This window comes from Gorilla gorilla, chromosome 12 (assembly GCF_029281585.2).
Source record: "Gorilla gorilla gorilla isolate KB3781 chromosome 12, NHGRI_mGorGor1-v2.1_pri, whole genome shotgun sequence".
In the NCBI taxonomy this organism is placed as follows: Eukaryota; Metazoa; Chordata; class Mammalia; order Primates; family Hominidae; genus Gorilla; species Gorilla gorilla.
Window position 1 is genome coordinate 65,143,055 of NC_073236.2, and position 20,746 is coordinate 65,163,800.

General features: G+C 37.9%; 1 protein-coding gene and 2 pseudogenes across 3 annotated transcripts in view; all 3 read left to right on the forward strand.

Annotated features, from left to right (window-relative positions):
• M1AP (meiosis 1 associated protein) overlaps positions 1–20,746 on the forward strand; it is a 96,949-nt gene that overhangs the window by 15,107 nt on the left and 61,096 nt on the right. The gene's annotated exons all lie outside the window — the stretch shown is intronic.
• Positions 10,432–11,146, forward strand: LOC109025596 (Golgi apparatus membrane protein TVP23 homolog B-like; annotated as a pseudogene).
• LOC134756828 (torsin-1B-like) lies at positions 15,141–20,522 on the forward strand (annotated as a pseudogene).

Consider the following 20,746-nt stretch of genomic DNA (forward strand, 5'->3'; position numbering starts at 1 on the left):
AGAAAGACTTCCAGAGGTTCTATGCATCTCCTTCCTTGAGGTAGCCTTGCTGCTAATATACGTTATCAAATGGATATAAGTCTTATTTAAGATTTCCAAAAGAGGAAATTTCATAAATCCATTGCTGAATTATGAATGTAATATATGACTGAAATCTATTTTTTTATTAATGCCTTAGTTTCCCTCATTGGAAGTGGAAAGATAACATCTCTGTTGATACTATAAAGAATGAAAATAATATATATTACTTCATGCTTCTTGAGTTAGAACATACCCTGGTTGCTTTGACAGAACCTTAGGCTTATAACAACTCATGGTTTATTTCTTGACAAAAGTCACACAGGGAAAGTTTTGAGTATAAATGCTCCAGTGCTAAGTATGGGGATTTTGTCTGTGCATTGTTACTTAGGCTGGGTTGGGGATGGGAAAAGGATAAAATTATTTAAGAAATTCAACGGATCCTTTCTACAGTTTGAGCAGAATTTGGTACCTCTATTCATTGTTTATTGCTGTGTAACAAATTATCCCAAAATGTAGTGGTCTAAATTAATAAACATCATCTCATAGTTACTATGAGTTAGGAATTCATAAGTGGCTTAGGTAGATCAGGCTTGGGGTCCCTCATGAGGTTGTAGCCAAGATGTCAGTCATCTGAAATCTTGATTGAGGTTGGAGGATCCAGTTGCAAGATGGCGTATTCACTTAGCTGTTGGCAGAAATTCTTATTTCCTGACCACTTGGATCTCTCCAAAGGGCTGCTTGAATGTCCTTAATTTGTGGCAGTGGGCTTCTCCCAGAACAACTGATCCAAAAGAGAGAGAGCAATGAAGAAGCCAAAATACCTTTTATGTCTTAGTCTCAAAAGTAACATGTTGTCACTTCCTCCACATTCTGTTCATTGGAAGCAAGTCACTGTTCCACCCTAGACAGAATAACAGCAAGCTGATTTACCCTCTTGCCTCAAACAATAAAAAAAAACTGGATAAAACCTATGAAAAACACTTTTCAAAACACTGGACATCACGCAGCGAAGAACAAAGCCCCCTGGGAGATAGGAAGTCAATGAGGTGAGACTTAGAATTGTTCCAGCTTGCAGATCACCTGAGGTTAGTAGTTCAAGACCAGCCTGGCCAACATGGTAAAACCCCACCTCTACAAAAATACAAAAATTATCCAGGCATGATGGCAGCTGCCTGTAATCCCAGCTACTCGGGAGGCTGAGGCGGGAGAATCGCTTGAACCCTGGAGGCGGAGGTTGTAGTGAGCCGAGGTCGCGCCACTGCACTCCAGCCTGGGTGACAGAGCAAGACTCCGTCTCAAAAAAAAAAAAAGAATTGTCCCAGCTTACTGCCTTGAGAAAGTTTCTAAGCTACAATGCAGAGAGGGAGAACCTAGGGGCGGGTGCCAGTGGTTTCCTTGAGTCAAGGAGATGGATCTGGGACTTCAGAGAGACCAAGGTATTAATAGCTAGAGGAGAAGGAGCTACATACAGAACTCTATAAAGACCTGAAGAGGGTCCCCCTTGAGTATTCAGCAGAGTACTGATCAGTACATGCACATGAGGAAACTACCCAAGGCCAAAGAAGGAGCCACCCTAAAGGACTAGAGACAGTGGTACCTGATATTCACAACTGGAATAGTACCTGTTCATATCAGCCAAGCTGGAAATCCTCATAATTCATGATACATTGGATAGAGGACTCACAAAGATCTTGCCTCAGTAGTAGGGCATAAAATAGCCCAAGACTTAGTACTGCTCAAGACTACCTAACATAAACACAAGATCCTAAGTGTCAAACTGTTTCCAGGTAACTTAACTATCCCAGAACAAAGCTCAAGAATATTTATAGAAATACAAAACTATCTAGCACCCATCAAGGTAAAATTCATACTGTGTGACATTCAATCAAAACTTAAATAGGTGTGCAAAGAAGCAGGAAATTATGACTCATTATGAAGAAATTATTAATTAAAACTGACCCAGAAGTGACATAAATGTTAGAATTAGCAGATGAGGACATTAATTGTTATAATCAGGTTCCATGTGTTCAAAAAGCTAAGTGGAGATATAGAACATATTTTAAAAGTTCCAAATCAAACTTTTAGAGAGGAAAATTACAATTTCAGGCATGGAAAATACACTAGATGGAATTATTGGCAGATTAGACATTACAAAAGAAAAGATTAGTGAGCATGAAGACATAGGAATAGAAACTATCCAACATGAAACACAGAAAGAAAATAATCATTTTTTTAAATGGATAGAACATAATTGAGCTCTGGGGCGACTTCAAGCCATCTGATATATGTGTAATTAAAGTCTCCAAAGGAGAGGAACAGGGGATAGAAAAAATACTTTTAAAAAATGGCCAAAATTTTTCTAATTTTGATAAATACTCCAAACCCACAAATTTAAGAAATCAATGAATGCCATGCACAAGAAACATGAAGAAAACTACATTAAGGCACATCATATAAAAACTATTGTTAAAGATGAAATCTTGAGGCTGGGCATGGTGACTCACACCTATAGTCTTAGCACTTTGGGAGTCTGAGGCAGGAGGATCACTTGAGCCCAGGAGTTTGAGATATATGTATAGGAAATACCTAAGACAATTATATTATAAACAAAGCAGGGGAAAGTGATATAAAGGGAGGTAAGTTTTCTACACTTCATTTGAACTGGTAAAATGTTGACACCAGTTGACTCTGATAAGTTTCTATGTACAATGTGATAATTAGAGCCACCACTAAAAAACCTATACAAAGAAATACACTCAGAAACACCATGGATAAATCAAAATAGAGTATTTTTAAAATATTCAAATAGCCCATTGGAAGGTATGTAAAAGAAAACAAAGAAACTAAAAACAGAGGGAACAAGCAGAAAACAACAAATAAATTGGCAGACTAACACATCAATAGTTACATTAAATGTGAGTGACCTAAAAACATCAATTAAAAGAAAGAGCTTGGCAGAGTTGATTTTTTAAATGACCCAACTATATCCTGTCTAAAAGAAACTAACTTCAAACACATTAAATGTAGGCTGAAAGTAAAAGAATGGAAAGGGATATATCATGCAAAGATTAACCAAAACAAAGCAGGAGTGGATTTATTGATATATCAGATGAAACAGATTTCGGATCAAAGAATACCAGGTACAGAGAGGGACATTAGACAATGATGAAAAGGTCAATCCACCAAAAAGATACAGAAATCCTAAATGTGTATGCATCAAACAACAGAAGCTATAAAATACGTGGAGCAAAAATTGATTGATCTAAAAGAGGAAATAGATAAATCCACAATTATAGTTGGATTCAGTGTCCTTCTCTTAACAATTATAGAACATCAATAAGGATATAGAAAAACATCAGCCAACAGGATCTAATTGACATTTATATAATACTCCACCTAACAACAAGCGGAATGCACATTCTTTTCAAGCACCCATGGAACATTTGCCAAACTAGACCATACCATGGGCCATGAAGGAAAGAAACTTAAACAAACTTTAAAAATTGAAATCATACATAGTATGTTCTCTGACACAATGAAATCAAGGTAAAAATCTATAACAGAAACATAACAGAAAAATTCCCCCGAACACTTGGAAACTAAACAACACACTTCTAAATAATCCATTGGTCAAAAAGCAAAATGTCAAGGGAAATTTTAAAAGACAATACATTGAACTGAAGGTAAATGAAAATACAAATATCAAAATTTGTGGGATGCAGGTAAAGCAGTGCTGAGAAGGAAATTTATGGCACTAAAATGCTTACATTAGAAAAGAGAAAAGTCAAATCAGTAATATAAACACCCACCTCAAGAAACTAGAAAAGGAAAAGCAAAATGAACTCAAAACAAGCAAAAACAAGGATATAATGAAGAGCAAAAATAAGTGAAATTGAAAACAGAAAATAGAGAAGATCAATGAAAACAAGTTGATTCTTTGAAAAGATCAATAAAATTAACAAACCTCTGGCAAGAATGACAAGGAAAATAGAAAAAGAAAATACAGATTACCAATATCAGGAATGAAACAGGGGAGTGTCATTATAGGCCCTTATTATTCCAAAGGATAATAAGAGAATACTACAGATACCTTTACATACGTAAATCTAACAACTTAGATGAAATGGACCAATTCCTTGAAAAGCACAAACTATCACAATCGCCCAATATGAAACAGATAGTTTGAATGGCCCTGTAACCATTAAAGAAACTGAATTCATAATTTTTAAATTTTGAAAAAGAAATCTTCAGACCCAGGTGGTTTTATTGAAGAATTCTACTAAACATTTAAAGAAAAATAACATCAATTCTACATAATCTCTTTCAGAAAATATAAAAGAAGGAAATACTTCCAAACTCATTTTATGAGGCTATTTTTTATCCCCAAAATAGACTAAGATGGTACAAAAAAAGAAAACTGAAGACCGATATCCCTCATGAACATAGATGACATAAAACTTAACAAAATATTAAAAAATAGAATTCAGCAATTAAAAAGAATTATACACCATAACCAAGTAGAACTTATTTCAGGGATGCAAAATTGGTTCAATATTTGAAAATCAATCAAAGTAGTATACCATATTAAAAGGCTAAAGAAGAAAACCACATGATTATGTCAATTGAAGTAGAATAAGCATTTGACAAAGTTCAACGTCCACTCATGATAAAACCTACAGCTAATGCCATATTTAATGGTGAAAGACTGAATGCTTTCCCCCTAAGATTGAGACAAGACAAAGATGTCTGCTCTTAGTACTCCTCAGCATAGTACTAGAAGTCCTAGGCAGCACAATAAGGTAAGAAAAGGAAATAAAAGGCATGCAGCTTGGACACAAAGAAATGAAATTGTCCCTGTTTGTGGATGATGTGATGCGCTAATTAGAAAATCCCAAGAATTTTGTACTACCCTTTGAGGAGAAGTATGTCAAAGAATTTGTATACATATTTAAAACCACCATGGTTCCCTTCTGGTGATATACTAACACCTTAAGTCAAGTGATAAGAGCCTGGATTTCTGAGAGGGAGCTCAATCCTCAGGTACTTCCCACTGGTAGTTTTGCCCTTATGAAATTGCCTCTATAGTAACCACCAACCTTCTCATTACAAATATACAAGGTATTTGTTGGTCATTTTCAGACACTCAATTCAGACAAATCGCTCTATTTGCTAATATGTTAATAACATTAAGCTGATATTATGGAGTGCTTACTGCATACATGGCATCATGCTAAGTGTTTTTTCCATGACTTTCACTTTTATCCTAATATATGTTTGCTTATTGATGTGTGTATTCAATGTAGTTTTTAAAATCTATTGTTATCTTTTAGCTTATAACTTTAAAAAGTATTTTAGATTTTATTTTCCTTTTTAATTGAGTATTTATGTAAGGAGCTGTTAAGTCAGTCAAATTGCTAGGAAGAAACAGATAGATGGCACACTCAAACCAAATAATTTTCAAAGAAATGTAAAAGGGAATATTTACGTAGGTGTGGGCAGAGTTTAGGTGGTGCAATAGCCATACCACCTCTAGGACTGAAGAGGAGGGAACTGTCTGAAGAGGGATGCCTGACAGGATCTTTGGCCTTTGTTAAAGAAAAAGTTATTCATGACATTGTTAAATTATGGTAAGAAAGACTTTACTGAGGACCAACACAATAGGTATGTTGTTATGGTCCTAAATAAAGGGACCATAGCACTGGTCCCTTGGAAATCCATCAGTAGGTATAAGGACCATGACAATGGGATGTTGCAATGGGAAAGAGAGATTGGGCTCAATTCTGAATATGGCACAAGCAAGTGGGAATATATAGCCAAGGAGCCTGTGGGGATCAGTGGATAGATAATTACTAAGAGGAAACATCAGGGGTAAGGGGAATTCTGGCTAAACTGACTTACAGGATTCTTGCTGAAAACAGGCCAGGGTGATCAGACATCACCTGGGGGATGGTGCAGGATGAGGAACCCAATCAGATACTGAGAATGATCAGACATTAAGAGTAGGGGATTCTCGCCAGACTGACTTAGCAGGGTTCTTTGCTAAAACGAAATTTTACAAGGAAGTGCACAGATGGGCCTAAGAAAAGGTTTAGAAGCCTGACTAAAATTTGATCAAGCAAAGAATCATGTTGCCTTCAGAAGAAGGATGCAGCCATCCCATGGCAATCTGGTGAGGAGGAAATCAGGAGATGAAATACCCTGACCTCACTTTCCTCCCACATGCAGATCTCCTGCTGGTGCCTCCCATTGACCAAAGCCAGCTGGAAGTAAGAGTGTGAATGACCTCATTGAATCAGTCCCTATGGACCACCTTCCTAGGGCACAAAATAGGGTAGAGAAAGTAGAGAGTGATCTGGAAGGGCAAATAGAAGATATCCAGTATAAGAGGTTTCTTAGGAAATGAGCCCATGTCCCAAACAAGGGTAAAAGGATTTTTTTTCCTCCTCAAGTGGCTATGTTATATCCCTCTGGCACTCCTCAGTACATTTGGACCTAGTTGAATCCCTTAATCTTTTAATCACTCCACTAGAAAAGGCACACAGTTTTACACTAGAAACCACTGACTTGTCAGAAGCTCAACTAAGCTAGGGAAGAGCTGAGCTGTCATAGTAGCTGATTAACGACATCAAGCCACAAATAAAAGGGTAAGCCTTTGATTATTTACAGTAATAGTATAAGCAAGAATCTAAACTGGAGAAAGTGCCTACTCGCCCTATTCCATTTCCTCCATGGAACTGTGCACTGGTTGAAGATAAGTGCAGACATGGGGATAGTTTCACTGTTGAAGGAGTCCCAAACAAAAGGCTCTAGCAATTTTATGCACCCTGGGGTTGAGGGGAGGGCAAGGAGGGAAGGCCAGGAGTGGAAAAGTACTGAGTAGTGACTCAGAGTAGGGAAAAGTGTCTTTAAGTCTTCCTTCTCCCTTCCGCCACAAGGAGGTCTTGACAGATGGCCTGAGGAGGACTTGGCCCAAGGCCTCAGATGAAGAGAGCTAGAAATGAAAGTACCAGAGCTAGGAATACAAATATTCCAAGAACATGACCAGCTAGGGGTTCTGAATCCTTGACTGCAACTCCCTACAGAGACTGCAGTGCATTGGCTGTGCACCAAGTCTGGTGTGGCAAAGGCAGCTTTTTCGCCATGAGGTCTGCCAGGTAAATTATTTGTAATTGCCTATGGTCAGGCCTGAAAAAATCACACATAGGTTTTTAACCAGGAATCAGACTCCTCACTGGCTTCTCAGGAAAAATTGAAAGCCAAAATTTCTTTCCAACCGAACAATAAGTTCAACCCTAATTAAAAGCTCAAGAAAATTGCAGAAACAATGCTATTACCTTACGTATAGAACAATCCAATCTTTGCTTATGGAAAAACATGACCTTAAATCCATTGTCACTGACCTATATAAATATTTGACATTTTCCATCTGCAGAAGCAGCTTAAAATATAAATGGAGAAAGATAGCATGTGGGAAATCTTACTCAGAATGAATACCTCAATGTATCCTCTCATATTTAATTTTTGAGTATAATCAAATAATTCTGAATGTTTTATAAGGAGTCATGACAAGGGATTCATAATTAATATTAAAATTCCTTTTATATCCATTGTGCCCTTAATATAAATAATTCCAACCAGAATGATTCATTTCCCCTCAAAACAGGGTTTCAGAAGAATGCCCTTACTGTAAAGATCTTCCCAATTATTTTACTTTTTTATAATAAAAAACTTATTTAAATCATGTTATCTACAATGAGATATTAGGACTCAGAGTATTCTAATTTAGCTATAATACTTATTTTCTCATTCTTAATAGCTGGCATTCAAATGGAATCACTTCAAGGTGACAAATAATAGAGATATAATATATTAAACAGCATAAAGGTAAACCCCAAGAAAGATAATATAATAAACTATAAGTTAGTGCTGCAATAAAGGGAGCGTAAGAGTAATAAAAGGAAATACACTAATTTTTTCATTTCTATAGTGGTGAATTGATAGATACTGCTAAAGATTAACTTAAGGGAATTACACAGAGTTATAAAGATAATCACTAAAGCAGAAATACAGGCCTTCCTAATCATGACAAGACAAACATACAGAAAAAATAAAAATATACAGTAAAGTGATTTTCTAAAAGCTGTAAAAATAAAGAGTATACCATAAAATAATATAACTAAAAACAAACATATCTGTCATATCAGATGCTTTTTAGAACTTACAGACAAACTTGATCACAAAGCAAATCTGTTGTTTTCAAGAGACACAGCTACAACAAAATGATTCAGAAAGGTTGAAAATAAAAGGGTGGGCAAATATATACTAGGCAAAGGCAAACCAAACAAAGAGAATTACGATCAATTGCAGACAAGGTTGAATTTGGAGCAAAATGCATTAAATGAAACTAAGAATGGCACAATGGCACTTTAATGCTAGGGCAAAAACAGAGTAGAGTACAGAGTGATCAAGAAGGCACACTGAGAAATACCCTTTGACCCAGCAATCCCATTACTAGGTATATACCCAAATGAATATAAATCATTCTGTTATAAAGATACATGCACACATGTGTTTACTGCAGCACTATTCACAGTAGCAAAAACTTGGAACCAACCCAAGTGCCCATCAGTGATAGGCTGGATTAAAAAAAAATGTGGTACATACACACCATGGAATACTATGCAGCCATAAAAAGGAATGAGATCATGTCCTTTGCAGGGACATAGAGGAAGCTGGAAGCCATCATACTCAGCAAACTAACACAGGAACAGAAAACCAAAGACAGCATGTTCTCACTCGTAAGTGGGAGCTGAACAATGAGAACACATGGACACAGTGAGGGGAACAACACACACTGGGGCCCGTTGAGGAGGCGGGAGGAGGGAGAGCATCAGGACCAATAGCTAATGCATGTGGGGCTTAATACCTAGGTGATGGGTTGATAGGTACAGCAAACCACCATGGCACACATTTACCTATGTAACAAACCTGCACGTTCTGCACATGTATCCCAGAACCTAAAATAAAATAAAAATTTTTTTAAGGTGCATTGAAGATATTTAGCATAGAAGGCTTGTTGGAAGGGGAGCCTATTAAAAATATATCAGTTTTGAATACCTCTATACCAGCCTGGTGAGGTGGCTCATGCCTATAATTCCACTTTGGGAGACCAAGGAAGGAGGATCACATAAGCCCAGGAGTTCAAGACCAGCCTGGGCAACATAGTGAGACCTCATCTCTACAAAAAAGTTTTTTAAAAGACATGGTGGTACATAGCTGTAGTCTCAGCTACTCAGGAGGATAAGGCAGGAGGATCACCCGAGCCCCAGAGGTTGAAGTTGCAGTAAGTCATTATTGTGCCACTGCACTCCAGCCTAGGCAACAGAGCAAGGCCTTGTCTTAAAAAAAAAAAAAAGTTGTGAATCTCTTATCCAAAATACTTGAGACCAGAAGTGTTTCAGACTTTGGATTTTTTTGAATTTTGGAATATTTGCATGTACATAATGACTTAGGGATGGGACCCAAGTCCAAACATGAAATTCACTGGTTTCGTATATACCTTATATACACCATCTGAAGGTAATTTTATACATTTTTTTTTGAGACAGAGTCTTGCTCTGCCGTCCGGGCTAGAGTGCAGTGGCATGTTCTCAGCTCACTGCAATCTCCACCTCCCAGGTTCAAGCGATTCTCCTGCCTCAGTCTCCCGAGTTTCTGGGATTACAGGTGCCTGCCACCGCACCCAGCTAATTTTTGTATTTCCTAGTAGAGATGGGGTTTCACCATCTTGGCCAGGCTGGTCTCAAACTCCTGACCTCATGATCCACCCACCTGGGCCTCCCAAAGTGCTGCGATTACAGGCATGAGCCACCGCGCCCAGCCTATACAATATTTTTAAAATAATTTTGTGCATGAAACAAAGTTTTGACTGCAACCCATCACATGAGGTCAGATGTGCGGTTTTCCACTTATGGCCTCATGTTGACCCTCAAAAAGTTTTGGATTCTGGAACATTTCAGATTCAGACTTTTAGATTAGGGATGTTCAACCTGTATTGGCAATATAATCCAGTGTCACATTAAAAGAATTATATGCCAAAAATTGAAATATGCTTTAATATTAGGAAATCTATTAATATAATTTACTATGTTAACATATCTAAGGAGAAGAAACATCTTATGATCATGTTCATCTCTGTAACTTCTGAAAAGGCATTTGATAAAATTCAACATCCAATTTTGTTTTGTAAAAACTCTAATGAAACAGAAACAGATAGCTATTCTTTAGCATAATACATTTCTTTTTCAATTCAAGAGTTAGTATTGTTCTTAATGGAAAAACACTAAAGACATTCCCATGCAATATAAGGAAGTTTAGTATCATCACCATTATTTAAAAGTATTCTGGGCCATGAAGCAGCAGGATAGTAATGATGACACTGCAGCTGTTTCACTAATTGATGCAGAAGAGGAGACAACTAATAGACCAAAAAAATCCAAAAATCAGATATTCAGTGGTATCGTTTTTCCACTTATTCTTTCAAGTCAGTGCAATCATTGTCTATCGTCTCTGTGCGTTACTCAGCAGCAGCTTTATTGCCTGTATGATGACGATTACCTTGTTGTTGTCGTGTGACTTTTGGGCAGCAAAGAATATCACAGGTAGACTAATGGTTGGCCTATGTTGGTGGAGTCACACTGATGAAGATGGAAAGAACCATTGGGTGTTTGAATCTAGAAAGTCATCCTCTCAAGATAATAAAACTGTGTCAGAAGCTGAATCAAGAATCTTTTGATTGGGACTTATAGTCTGTGCAGTGCTTTGGGTGATATTTGCCTTTAGTGCCTTGTTCTCCTTCAGAGTAAACTGGTTAGCAGTGGTTATCATGGGTATGGTGTTAGCACATGCCAACCTATATGGTTACATCAGGTGTAAGGTAAGCAGCAGAAATAATTTAACCAACATGGCTACCTCGTATCTTGTAAAGCAGTTTTTAAGACAAAACACTGGAGATGATCGGAGAAGCTTCCTGAATAGAGAAAGCTTATGTGCTTTGTTACATTGGGGAACAACTGAACAGATTCTTGACTCTGAACCTTTTGGAGCTTACTTGATGTCTCAATGAGGAGGATTGGCTTTGTTTTTCCACTTAAAAACTATTTATAAAAAGGAAAAGTAGTTTTCGTATTGTTTTTATTTCCTTTCCAGCAGTTGGGAATGGAAAGTATGTTGGCAGTAGAAACATTGTCAAGGTTTGTTCTGTAGTGTATGTACATGTTCCATAGGTATGCGCATGGTCATGTAATATCAATATATCCCAAATTAATGAAAGAGTTTATTTATATATATAATGGAGACCTTTGCATTTTGATCCATAGAACATAGGAGGATGTTCTTAGTCTATCTCAAAGCTCTATGTGTTTGTATATTATTTCTGTAGATTATTTTCAGAAGTAAGTTTTGCTTTCATGGTAAGAGTGAGTGCTTTGACTTATGTAAAAATGAGAAATAATTGTTAGATTTTAATATGCACTTCATGGAGAAATTTCTTAGACAAATGCAAGCAAGTGAAAACCAAATTAGGGCTAGTGGTATTAACTAGTTTCTAAAATGTTATTTTTATTTGCAAGAAGTCATTTACTTACAGCCCAGGTAATATGAATGGAATCATCATAGTTTATGTTTAAGGGATACCCAGAGATTCCTGCTGTTCTATTTGTTTTACGGAAAAGATGGCCAGATTTTTCTTTAGAACTTCCTGAAAGCTCTTCAGTGGACCTTGAGCTAATAAAATCTATCTTTTACCACTAAAACAATAAAAATAAAAATAAAAGTATTCTAGATATTTTCACTGATGTAGTGATACAAGAAAAAGAAATTAGGGTATGAAATGAGAAAAGAGGAGATTAAATTGTTATTTGCGGATTGTTTGATTATCCAGAAAGCCCAAGAGAATCAACTAGGAAATTATTTGAAACAATAAAATAATCCACAGCAAAATCAACACAGATATTTGTACTCTTTATATGTCTAAGAGCAACAAGTTAAAAGTTATAATGGAAGAAAATTTTTCATCACAATAACCAAAATGATCAAATACTTATGAAATGAACAATAAATATGCAAGATTTATATGACTTAAAATACTATTGATATATTTACATTAATAATAATGTTATATGTCATAAATATATATAGTTTTCCTTTTGCCAATTAAAAAATTGTTTAATACTATTGAGAAACACAAAAAGAGACTTGAACAAATAAAAAGCCATTAGTTTTTGGGAAGACTCAGATGTCAGTTATCCATAATGTACAAATGTAATGCAATTCCCAAAAATTATAAAATTTCCAACAGGATAACTAGACATTCTGCTAGTAAAGTTCAACTTTTAAAAGAAAGAATATCCAGGGACTATTCCTATCAGATATTAAACAGATATTCAAAACGATGTGATACTGGAGATTGAAAAGACAGATTGTAATGGAATACAATTTAAAGTTCATTTAAAAAAATATATGTGGGAACTTATTATGTAATAAAGATAGCATTTAAAATGAGTTGGGAAAAAGGCTATTAATAAATGTTTGGATCAGCTGGATAGCCATATGGGAAAAATAAAGCTAGATCCATACTCACAGCATATAACAGCATAGATTCCTGATGGAGCAAAGTATAAAAATAAACTATACAAGTACTAGAACAGATTGTATTAGTCTGAGTACAGTCAGGAAACAAACCACAGAGTGATTTAAACAAGGAAAGTTTGTGTAAAAAGTTTTAATACAGGCTGGGCGTGTTGGTTCATGCCTGTAATCCTAGCACTTTGGGAGGCCAAGGAGGGAGGATTGCTTGAGGCCAGGTGTTCACAACCAGCCTGAGCAACATAGTGAGACCTCATCTCTACAAAAAATTTAAAAATAAAAAATTAACCAGACATGGTGGCCTGCAACTGTAATCCTAGCTACTCAGGTGGCTGAGGCGAGGGGATCCCTTGAGCCCAGTGCCATGAGCTATGATTGCATCACTACTGCATTCTAGCCTGGGTGACAAAGCAAGATCCTATCTCAAAAAACAAAAAACTGAAATATAGCTTAACGTATTAAACTATGATAATAGATTACCTATAAGATATAAGGGAATTTATATGGTACCCTAGGGCTAAGGGAGAGATCCTAAGGAAAGTCAAACTTGAAAGGGGGACTCCCTTCCCGAGGCTGAGGTTCACACCAAATTGCAGAATGTGTATTTGTAACCCACTGGATGGCAGAGTTCACTAGTTTGTCAAGGCTAAAGTGGGTCTGCAGTTCCTGGGAAAGCAGGAAGCTACTCTCCAGTGATAGGTGAGCTACAGTGGTGGCTGGGCTTACAGGCATGCAGAGAGAGTGCAGGCAGGATGCCCAGAATATGTGTTCTCCATGTTGGAAGAGCAGTAGCATTGAGATGGCCACAGGAGACAAACTTCTCACGGGGAGGAACAAGTAAGCAAAGGGAATTAGGCATTAGTACAGGCAGGAGGCCTGAATCATGTGGTGTCCATGTTGAAAGGGCTGCAGAAAGGTGATTACTAGGCCAGGCAGGGCTATGAAGTCACTGAAAGACTATGAATTCTGAATGCATGGATGGGTCACCATTAGATGTCCCTATACTCCATAGCTGACCCACAGTATGCTGCATGTAACAACAGGAGAGCCTCTTTATGTCCCTCCAGTGCCCTTTACTAAGAAAACTTAACATTGTGCTCACTGTAAAAGAGAAATGCTTAAAGGAATTTATCACAGAGCATGTACTGAAGGATGAATTGGGAGTTGAGAGGCAATAAATTAATAATTAATACACAGACCGTGGGGAGAAAATAATAGGAATGGCTTTTCTAAGCATAATATAAAACCAAAAAATCTAAAAATAAAAGATTAATAATATATAAAAACAGAAAATGTATGCTTGGAAAAGAACATATGCAAATTCTAAAGAAATAACTATGAGGAAAAATATTTGCTTCTCATATCATGTAGAGTTAATTTTCTACATACATAGAAAACTCCTACAACTCAGTAAGAAAAAAACATTCAATAACTCAGTAGAAAATGAGGATGGATATACACAGTCAGTTTTCAGAAAAGAAAATATAAATGACATTGAGACATGAAAATACATCAACATCATTCATAGTAAGAGAAACCCAAATATGCAGAGATGTCACTTTCCACCTATATGATTGGCAAAAATTTTCTATGACACATTTTCATGAGAATTTGAAGAAATAAGCATGCTTATATGCCATTTGTCAGTGTATAAATTGACATTATAGAGGGCAATTTGGTGACAGTATCACAATTTACATATCTTTTAAAGTAGCAAATTCACTTCTAGGACCTTATCCTACATATATATTTACACATGTACAAAAATAACTTAAGTACAAGATTATTCATTTTAGCCCTGTTTGCAGTAACAAAAGATTGGAAACAAACTGAATGTCTGTAAATAGGGGATTGGTTACATAAAATCACGGTTCATCCATTAATGGAATACTCTATAATGATGTGAAATGATTGCTCAAATACAATAATCAACAAAAGCAAGATACAGAAAAGTATTGCCGTCACTTCTATTTAGGGAAGAAAAATGATAGAATTACATATCCTTTTGAATTTCAAACCCTATGAATGGATGTATTCAAAACACATAAATAAATATTAAAAATACATTTATGCTGATAAAATACCAATTTATATATAGGGAGTCTTTGTAAGATTTGATTTTTTATAAAGGGAATTCTGATTGTCTTTTTAAATATTTTTAATTCCCTCCCTAAACTGCATTCTGGTTTCTTGACCTGACCTCCAATGAAACATCAATCTAAGTTATCCTAACTGCCTAGGGCCATATTATCTATCTATAAGATAACCCAAAAAAGTTCATGTATGAAAGCCCAGAAATAGAATTCTTGAAGATTTTGTCAAGCCAAGGCATTTACATGATGTCCAACAAATATTAGCCATACTCAAGTGTTCTAGGTCAATAATATATGTCTACTGATTCCTGGAGTTTACCCAATTATTACCAATTTTTTATCCCTTATTTCTCTAACTTGACTTTCTGATAACCAACTAGAATGTGCCACAGCTTTACAGCCTCTGAAATCCTCTTCACCTTTACTTTAATGCTGGCTTATGCTGATCTAGCACTAGCCTATGCCTTTGTGACCAATCCCTCCAACAATGATATGAGTGTCAGCCTATTTCAAGACAACTCTATAGATAGATGATACACAGAGAAAAGACTTAAATTTTACATAAATGAGATAATGCTATGCCTGCTGATTCCATTATCTAATTTTTTTTAATTAACAGTATATTGTAGGCCAGGTGTGGTGGCTCACGCCTATAATCCCAACACTTCGGGAGGCAAGGTGGGAGGATCGCTTGAGCCCATGAGTTCGAGACCAGCCTGGGCAACATAGCAAGACCTTGTCTCTACTAAAAATTTAAAAATTAGCCAGGTGTGGTGGTTCATGCCTGTAGTCCCAGCTACTCCAGAGGCTGAGGAGGGAGAATCGCTTGAGCCTGGGAGTTTGAGGCTGCAGTGAATCGTGATCACGCCACTGTACTCCAGCCTGGGTGACAGAGTGAGACCCTGTCTCAAAAAAAATTATTTAGTTTAATTAAATAAAACATAAGTTAAACCAGTTTCAACCTTAGCTGCACATTAGATTTGCCTGAGGAACTTTTAAAATATATCAGTGCATGGAGCCCACCTGATAAAATTTAAATGTCTGAGGGTGTGTCTCAATGCCTCAAACTCTCTCTCTCTTTTTTTTTTTTTTATAGACAGAGTCTGGCTCTGTTACTCAGTCTAGAGTACAGTGGCACAATCTCAGCTTACTGTAACCTCCACCTCCTGGGCTCAAGCTATTCTCCCACCTCAAGTCCCAAGTAGCTGGAACTACAGGCACGCGTCACCATGCCTGGCTAATTTTTATATTTTTTTTAGAGACGGGGTTTCACTATGTTGCCCAGGCTGGTCTTGAACTCTTGAGCTCAAGCAATCTGTCCACCTCGGCCTCCCATAGTGCTGGGATTACAGACGTGAGCCACTGCGCCCAGCCCTTAAATATTATTTTACTCTCAATTATTACTGTTTTTAGGTATGCATATTAGAGATGACATACAGTGGAATTTTTCAATCTAGTCCAATAATTTGTTTTTTAGCTGGTATATTTTAGGAAGTAAGTTTGTATTTATTGTAATTACTGACCTTATTATTATTAAGATTATTCTGATTATCTTACTTGGTGTTTACTATTTGTCCTGCCTTTTCTATGCTTTCTTCTCCCATTTACTATCTGATTTTCGGTTTGTTTTTTTTTTTTCACTCTATTTTTTTTTAAAGTGTATAATCTATTTATTTTCTTTTAGGGGTTGCCCTAAATTAATTGGTATCTCTACCCTTCACTAAACAATACCTTAGAATGCTTTAACTCCGATCATCTCCCTCTCATCGTGCATATTTTTGCCCCTGTGTTTTACCCACAAATTGGACATTACTGCTATTGTTTTATACAGCTAATATTTATTTCATTTTACTCATATATTTACCAATTTATTTGCTTACCCTTCCTTCTTGCGTATCAGACCATTTCTCTGTGATCAGTTACCCTCTCTCTTCCTTGAAGTATATCCTTTAAATCAGCACCATTTACTAGATATGTAATGTGAGCCACACATATAATACAAATTTTTCTATTAGCCACATTTAAAAATAGCAAAAAAAAAAAAAAAAAAAAAAAAAAAAAAGCAGGCAATGGCCAGGCGCGGTGGCTCACGCCTGTAATCCCAACACTTTGGGAGGCCAAGGCGGGCGGATCACCTGTCAGGAGTTTGAGACCAGCCTGCCCAACATGGCGAAACCCCGTCTCTACTAAAAATACAAAAAATTAGCCAGGCATGGTGGCAGCGACCTATAATCCCAGCTACTCAGGAGGCTGAGGCAGGATAATCGCTTGAACTCGGGAGGCGGGGTTGCAGTGAGCCAAGATCGTGCCACTGCACTCCAGCCTGGGCAACAAGAGCAAAACTCTGTCTCAAAAAATAAAATAAAAAATAAACAGGCAAAACAAATTTTAATATTTTATTTATCCTGACATATCCAAAATATCATTTCAGTATGTAATCAATATAAAAATTTATTGAATTTTTAATATTATCTTTTTTTTTAAATTTTGAGATGGAGTCCCACTCTGTGGCCCAGGCTGGAGTGCAGTGGCACGATCTCAGCTCACTGCATCCTCTGCCTCCCAGGTCTAAGTGATTCTTATGCCTCAGTCTCCCGAGTAGCTGGGATTACAGGTGTGCACCACCACACCCGGCTCATTTTTGTATTTTTTTTTTTTTTTAGTAGAGGTGGGGTTTCACCATGTTGGCCAGGCTGGTCTCGAACTCCTGACCTCAAGTGATCCACCCACCTCAGCCTCCCAAAGTGCCAGGATTACAGGCTTGAGCCACCGCCCCCAACCAATATTAAACTTTTTAATGTTTGTTTATTTTTTGAGACGGAGTCTCGCTCTGTTTCCCAGGCTGGAGTGCAGTAGCGCGATCTCGGCTCACTGCAAGCTCTGCCTCCCGGGTTCACGCCATTCTCCTGCCTCAGCCTCCCGAGTAGCTGGGACTATAGGCACCCGCCACCATGCCCGGCTAATTTTTTTTTTATTATTATTTTTTGTAGGGACGGGGTTTCACCTTGTTAGCCAGGATGGTCTCGATCTCCTGACCTCATGATCCGCCCGCCTCGGCCTCCCAAAGTGCTAGGATTACAGGCGTGAGCCACCGCGCCCGGCCAATATTATCTTTTTTACTACTCTTCAAAGTCTTATGTGTATTTTACATGGATAACAAACCTTCAGTTAGAGTAGCCACGTCTCAGATAATACCCACAGGCGGCCAGTGGCTGCCATATTTGACAGAGGCCCGGCTGGATCAGTTGTTAATCTGTGCCTCTCATTTTGCCAGCTGGGAAAGTGCTGCTTTTCTGGTGCTTTTTTGTTTTTTGGGGTTTTTTTTGAGACGGAGCCTCGCTCTGTCGCCCAGGCTGGAGTGCAGTGGCGCGATCTCTGCTCACTGCAACCTCCACCTCCCGGGTTCATGCCATTCTCCTGCCTCAGCCTCCCGAGTAGGTGGGACTACAGGCGCCCGCCACTAAGCCTGGCTAATTTTTTTTTTTTTTTTTGTATTTTTAGTAGAGACGGGGTTTCACCATGTTAGCCAGGATGGTCTTGAACTCCTGACCTCGTGATCCGCCCGCCTCGGCCTCCCAAAGTGCTGGGATTGCAGGCGTGAGCCACCGCGCCCGGCCTTTCTGGCATTTTTAAGGTGTGTTTCTCTATTCTGGAGCTGACTCCTAGAGCCCTCAAGCTGGATTTGAAGGAGAAGCTGTTTGGACAGCATGTTGCTGCGGAAGTGATTCTCAAGGCGCTGACTAGCTTCAGAAGCAACAGAAATTCCTAGAAACAACTAATTCTTTCCTTACATGGCTGAGCTGGCATAGGCAAGAATTTTGTCAGCCAAATTGTGGCTGAACGTCTTCACTCAAAAGGCCTGAAGAGTAACTCTCCACCTATTTGTACCAACTCTGTACTTCCCTCATGAGCAAAAGATAAAAAACTGTACCAGGCAGGAGAACCCAGCATTATCTTGTTCACAGGCCATTTGGACTGGTCTGGGCAAACTGCACTAACTCTGGCCTCTGCTTCTCTTTTCTTTGCATTGCAGTAGCCCCAGGCTGCACTGAGTTAAGACACACTTGAACCCAAATTTCCCAACTCCCAGTTTACATGGTAGTCACATCCTCCAATGAATGAATGCACTCAACATTCCCAGCAGAGCATTTGGTGTTAGGTGAGGGTTGTTCAGCAGGTTGTTTGGGCATGGGGTCATTTAATGCTCTCCACCTATGATGCAGCCTCAGCCTTGCCTCTGCATGTTGCAATGTAGATTAGAGGATTTCTTTTCTTCTAAACACCTTTTATTCCCTTTGTTCCTCTCATCTTTCGAGTCCTTGGCATTGCTTTCTTCAAAGAAAGCCTCAAAGAACTGAACATTGACACTGTTTCTCCTTTTCAGATATTCCTTCCACATTTAATTTATATTACATTATCTAGGAGGGTTCATTCTCATTTAAATGAATGTCGTCCTTGTCAAGGTTAATATTCCCACTATTAGGTGGGGACTGAAATAAGAAACAGAAACTTAACTGAACAAGGAAGTGAAAGTGAGTGTTTGCCACACAAACTGTAAGATAGAGAAGACTGCCAAAATCAGGAATAATTTTCTTATTTTTCACATTTTTTCATAAATCTCTAGAAATATAGTAAAATAAATAAGGATGTATCTGGGGGAGTTTCCTGGTCACAACCTTTTTACATTGTGAGGTTGAGAGCTTGTTGCTTGGGTGTCTTTTTGTTCCAAGAATGTATCAGAATAAATGCTTTTCATGAGATGTCACCTAGGTCAACTCCTTCGTTCATTCCATCAGTACAAGGCATTGGTCTCGGGCACTGTGCAGGTCTTAATCTAGTTCCTTATTCTTCAATATGTCTGGTAGTATTAAGTTGAGATTTCGGTTCACAGTGAGATGAACACTATGGATTAGTTAACAGTGAATGATAAATATTTATGTATCTTGTGTCTCTTATACCTTTAAAAAAGTCACATTTAACATGTCATTTGAGTTAGGAAAAAACTTCCTTGCATTTTAGCACCTATCTCTCTGCCAATTTCAAGTTTGTATAGATAAAGTTTTGGAAAAACTTACCCACTGAATGGAGGTGAGAGTGCAGTTTCCTAGAGTTCTTCCCCAGGGAGCTCTGATCTTAAGTCTTTTAGAGCGTGAAGAGCAGCATAGTGCTTCTGCTCCCTCAGAGCATCCTTTGAGCCTCCCCATCCCATTTCATCTTTTATGGTTGATCTAGGACCAGTTACAGAAGTGGATTCATGGTAATGTGAGTGCATGTTCCAGCTATTTTCATATTTGACAAGATGCATAAATTCCACCCCCAGGGTTGTCAACACAATCAGTCTGTTTCTAGACCACTACAAAAAGGTTTTTACCAAAAAGCCATCTTCATCTTTCCCAGAAACATAGACAGGGACCTCATAACTGAGATAGCTCTTGACTTTTGGTGGGTAGGAGGAAGGAGGGAAGACATTTAGCTGAAGGACCTGGAACCTGTGCCGTCTGATAGTCTTCAATAATAAGCACAGTGGTCTGTGGTGCAATGGACTGATCAGCAGAACCTTAATCAATTACTTTACCTTTTTCCTGCCAATGAAGTACAGACGTGAAAATATGCATGAAGGCAGAGATGAGGGCCCATGGTTCTGCTATAGATGAAGACATTGTCACAAGAGTGGCAGAGGAAATGACGCTTTTCCCCAAAGACGAGAAAATCTACTCAGTCAAGAGCTGTAAGACTGAACAATGACAGTTAGATTTCCACTGAGCTCTTAACCAGATGGGATAAGAGGGATTTGAGAGTCTCAGCACACGAGGGACCTTGCCTTTCAGAGGCATTTTGAAGACTTCTTTGGGGTTTGGCACATTTGCACCTGTGAACTTTCGGGATATAGAAGTTTCTAAGAATTGGTTTTTGAAAAGACACTAATCTGTCAAGTGCACTTGTCATTTTGCAACATGACATCAATCCAGCTGTTAATTGCAGTTAAA